Source organism: Eurosta solidaginis, chromosome X (assembly GCF_040869045.1).
Source record: "Eurosta solidaginis isolate ZX-2024a chromosome X, ASM4086904v1, whole genome shotgun sequence".
In the NCBI taxonomy this organism is placed as follows: domain Eukaryota; kingdom Metazoa; phylum Arthropoda; class Insecta; order Diptera; family Tephritidae; genus Eurosta; species Eurosta solidaginis.
The window spans coordinates 197,454,593-197,459,786 of NC_090324.1; the positions used below are offsets into that span (position 1 = coordinate 197,454,593).

The window sequence follows — 5,194 nt, forward strand, 5'->3', positions numbered from 1 at the left end:
GGGTAGATGCGATATCGTTCTTTAGCAATGAAATGGCTAGGGCAGGGCAGTTACCGCACATCAGACTTAGCATACGTACGACAGATGTAAAGGTACCTGAATTTAATATGTTTGGCGTATCAACCAACAATTGTTAACAGTTTTTTAGTAGTACCATGCTAGCAATCTCTTTTAAAAGCTTTGCTGGAAGCTTTGTAGGGGATCGTGATATTTTTGAGCATATTATATACGATTTTGACGATCCTGAAATGATAGACGGCCAGGTGTAACCAAGGACAAACGTATTAAATATGAAAAAGAACTTTTACAAAAAGGAATGTTGCCACCTGTTGGTGTGTCCGATATTTGCGAGACCAAGAAAGCATACTTTTTGGGTTATATGGTACATCGTCTGCTTTTGGCTTCGTTGGGTCGGCGCGAGTTAGATGATCGGGATCACTACGGTAACAAACGTTTGGATCTTGCCGGTCCTTTATTGGCTTTCCTCTTTCGTGGTATTTTTAAAGGTCTAATGAAAGAAGTACATATGTATACACAAAAATTCTTTGATCGTGGAAAGGATTTCAATTTGGAGTTGGCTATCAAAAACAACATAATCACTGACGGTTTGCGTTATTCACTTGCTAATGGCAATTGGGGTGATCAAAAAAAACCCATCAGGCTCGTGCTGGTGTATTTCAAGTATTGAATCGTTTGACTTTCGCTTCCATGCTATCACATTTGAGACGTGTCAATTCGCCTGTTGGTCGTGATGGCAAATTAGCTAAACCACGTCAGTTACACAATACTTTATAGGGTATGTTATGCCCTGCCGAAACACCGGAAGGAGCTGCTGTCGGATTGGTAAAGAATTTGGCGCTTATGGCTAACATTTCTGTCGGCTCGCAGCCCTCACCCATCGCAGAGTTCTTGGAAGAGTGGTCAATGGAAAACTTAGAAGAAATTGCACCCTCTGCCATTGCCCATGCAGATATCCGTCAATGGCTGTTGGGTTGGTATATATCGTGATCCTGAACAATTGATGGGGACTTTAAGAAAACTGCGTCGTCAGATGGATATCATTTCTTCGGAAGTGTCAATGATTCGTGATATACGTGATCGTGAAATAAGAATTTATACAGATGCTGGACGTATTTCTCGTCCATTATCAGTATATTTTTAAATTAACATGGTTTATGCAGCTCAAATAATCCTAGTTGACTTGTATTTGGTATTGGTACTAGTTGTACTCTGAAACCAATGAGGACCATATCAAAGAGGTTGTGAAGCATCTAAATGAGTTTAGGTTCAACATAATACGTCCCAACACAAATATGAGGGTGTGACTTATGACAAAAGGGAAAAATGGTTCGAAACAGAATATACAATTATTAAAGTGCCACAGAAATGGCCGATCAGGTTATCCTTGCCCAAACCAAATGGATTTATATCCGATGATTACCGTTTGCATTGGGCAAACCTGAGATACCCAGTGGCCCGAAGAAGATACTACAAACGGAGGTTTGCGAATTATGGTTTAGACAGGATGGCAAGTTCCTCTCGCCCGAGGCATATATGGACTTTTATGTTATATCACCGCTTTTACGGAAGGATCCCACACACGATGCCCTTTGTGCGCTCTATGAAAAGTTGGTTAAGTTTCGTTTGAGTGAAGAACTTTATCCGGCGACCGTTGTAGGCCTTTCTTATCAGTTTTATACTTCGGGAAGGGGGGTTCGGTTGTTCATGAATGGCATCATACATTATCAGCCACGTTAGACTTGCTCTCATTTATAATTTAACAATCGCTTGAATCTAAGGAACGAACTAATATTGCTAGTATGTGTCAGGTAGAACAAAATATTGAACTTACAGCTTGGATGTTAGTTGGTATGCATTATAATGAAGACTTTATGCTTACAGGTTTATCAGCGTTATCATCATATTTTTTCGCTAAATTCTTACACAATAAGTGGAGTGGAGATGAGCAACAAGTTGATGCAGAAATTTTAAATTGTGGCTTACAATCAATTAAAAAATTTCTATTGAACGAAATTACGTTTAAAGGATTTTGAGGAACAGGAGTCTTTCAAAGGTATATAATAACAAGTAAGGAAGGCTAAGTTCGGGTGTAACCGAACATTACATACTCAGTTGAGAGCTATGGAGACAAAATAAGGAAAATCACCATTAGGAAAATGAACCTAGGGTAACCCTGGAATGTGGTTGTATAACATGTGTATCAAATGGAAGGTATTAAAGTGTATTTTAAGAGAGAGTAGGCCATAGTTCTATGGATGGACGCCATTTAGGGATATCGCCATAAAGGTGGACCAGGGCTGACTCTAGAATTTGTTTGTACGATATGGGTATCAAATGAAAGGTGTTACTGAGCATTTTAAGAGGGAGTGGGCCTTAGGTCTATCGGTGGACGCCTTTTCGAGATATCGCCATTAAGGTGGCCAGGGGTGACTCTAGAATGTGTTTGTACGATATGGGTATCAAATGAAAGGTGGTAATGAGTATTTTAAAAGGGAATGGGCTTTAGTTCTATAGGTGAACGCTTTTTCAAGAAATCGCCATAAAGGTGGACCAGGATGTTTGTACGATATGGGTATCAAATGAAAGCTGTTAATGAGTATTTTGAAAAAGAGTGATCCTTAGTTCCATAGGTGGACGCCGTTTCGAGATATCGCCATAAAGGTGGGCCAGGGGTGTCTCTAGAATGTGTTTGTACGATATGGGAATCAAATGAAAGGTGTTACTGAGCATTTTAAGAGGGAGTGGGCATTAGGTCTATAGGTGGACGCCTTTTCGAGATATCGCCATTAGGGTGGGCCAGGGGTGACTCTAGAATGTTTGCACGATATGGGTATCAAACGAAAAGTGTTACTGAGCATTTTAAGAGGGAGTGGGCATTAGGTCTATAGGTGGACGCCTTTTCGAAATGTCGCCATTAGTGTGGGCCAGGGGTTACTCTAGAATGTGTTTGTATGATATGGGTATCAAATGAAAGATGCTAATGAGTATTTTAAAAGGGAGTAATCCTTAGTTTTATAGATGGACGCCTTTTCGAGATATCGCCATAAAGGTTGACCAAGGGTGACTCTAGAATGTTTGTACGATATGGGTATCAAACGAAAGGTGTTACTGAGCATTTTAAGAGGGAGTGGGCATGAGGTCTATAGGTGGACGCCTTTTCGAGATATTGTCATTAGGGTGGGCCAGGGGTGACTCTAGAATGTGTTTGTACGATATGGGTATCAAACGAAAGGTGTTACTGAGCATTTTAAGAGGGAGTGGGCATTAGCTCTATAGGTGGACGCCTTTTCGAGATATCGCCATTAGGGTGGGCCAGGGATGACTCTAGAATGTTTGTACGATATGGGTATCAAACGAAAGGTGTTACTGAGCATTTTAAGAGGGAGTGGGCATTAGGTCTATAGGTGGACGCCTTTTCGAGATATCGCCATTAGGGGGGGCCAGGGGTGACTCTAGAATGTGTTTGTACGATATGGGTATCAAATGAAAGGTGGTAATTAGTATTTTAAAAGGGAGTAATCCTTAGTTCTATAGGTGGACGCCTTTTCGAGATATCGCCATAAAGGTGGACCAAGGGTGACTCTAGAATGTTTGTACGATATGGGTATCAAACGAAAGGTGTTACTGAGCATTTTAAGAGGGAGTGGGCATTCGGTCTATAGGTGGGCGCCTTTTCGAGATACCGCCATTAGGGTGGGCCAGGGTGACTCTAGAATGTGTTTGTACGATATGGGTATCAAATGAAAGGTGGTAATGAGTATTTTAAAAGGGGGTAATCCTTAGTTCTATAGGTGGACGCCTTTTCGAGATATCGCCATAAAGGTGGACCAAGGGTGACTCTAGAATGTTTGTACGATATGGGTATCAAACGAAAGGTGTTACTGAGCATTTTAAGAGGGAGTGGGCATTAGGTCTATAGGTGGACGCCTTTTCGAGGTATCGCCATTAGGGTGGGCCAGAGGTGACTCTAGAATGTTTGTACGATATGGGTATCAAACGAAAGGTGTTACTGAGCATTTTAAGAGGGAGTGGGCATTAGGTCTATAGGTGGACGCCTTTTCGAGATATCGCCATTAGGGTGGGTCAGGGGTGACTCTAGAATGTTTGTACGATATGGGTATCAAACGAAAGGTGTTACTGAGCATTTTAAGAGGGAGTGGACATTAGGTCTATAGGTGGACGCCTTTTCGAGATATCGCCATTAGGGTGGGCCAGGGGTGACTCTAGAATGTTTGTACGATATGGGTATCAAACGAAAGGTGTTACTGAGCATTTTAAGAGGGAGTGGGCATTAGGTCTGTAGGTGGACGCCTTTTCGAGATATCGCCATTAGGGTGGGCCAGGGGTTACTCTAGAATGTGTTTGTACGTTATGGATATCAAATTAAAGGTATTAATGAGGGTTTTAAAAGCGAGTGGCCCTTAGATGTATATGTGAAGGCGTTCTCGCGATATCGACCAAAATGTGGACCAGGTGATCCAGAAAATCATCTTTCGGGTACTGCTAATTTATTTATATATGCAATACCACTAACAGTATTCCTGCCAAGATTCCAAGGGCTGTTGATTTCGCCTTGTATAACTTTTTCATTTTCTTCAACTTAATATGGTAGGTGTCACACCCATTTTACAAAGTTTTTTCCAAATTTATATTTTGCGTCAATAAACCAATCCAGTTACAATGTTTCATCCCTTTTTTCGTATTTGGTATAGAATTATGGCATTTTTTTCATTTTTCGTAATTTTCGATATCGATAAAGTGGGCGTGATTATGGTCGGATTTCGGCCATTTTTTATACCAAGATAAAGTGAGTTCAGATAAGTACGTGGGCTAAGTTTAGTAAAGATATATCGGTTTTTGCTCAAGTTATTGTGTTAACGGCCGAGCGGAAGGACAGACGGTGGACTGTGTATAAAAACTGGGCGTGGCTTCCACCGATTTCGCCCATTTTCACAGAGAACAGTTACCGTCATAGAATCTATGCCCCTACCAAATTTGAGAAGGATTGGTAAATTTTTGTTCGACTTATGGCATTAAAAGTATTCTAGACAAACTAAATGAAAATGGGCGGAGCCACGCCCATTTTGAAATTTTCTTTTATTTTTGTATTTTGTTGCATCATATCATTACTGGAGTTGAATTTTGACTTAATTTACTTATATACAGTAAAGAT

The 5,194-nt window shown here is 40.8% G+C and overlaps 1 pseudogene; it reads left to right on the forward strand.

Annotated features, from left to right (window-relative positions):
- The first annotated feature begins 316 nt into the window (after positions 1 to 316).
- LOC137235362 (DNA-directed RNA polymerase II subunit RPB2-like) lies at positions 317 to 2,054 on the forward strand (annotated as a pseudogene).
- Positions 2,055 to 5,194: the final 3,140 nt, after the last annotated feature.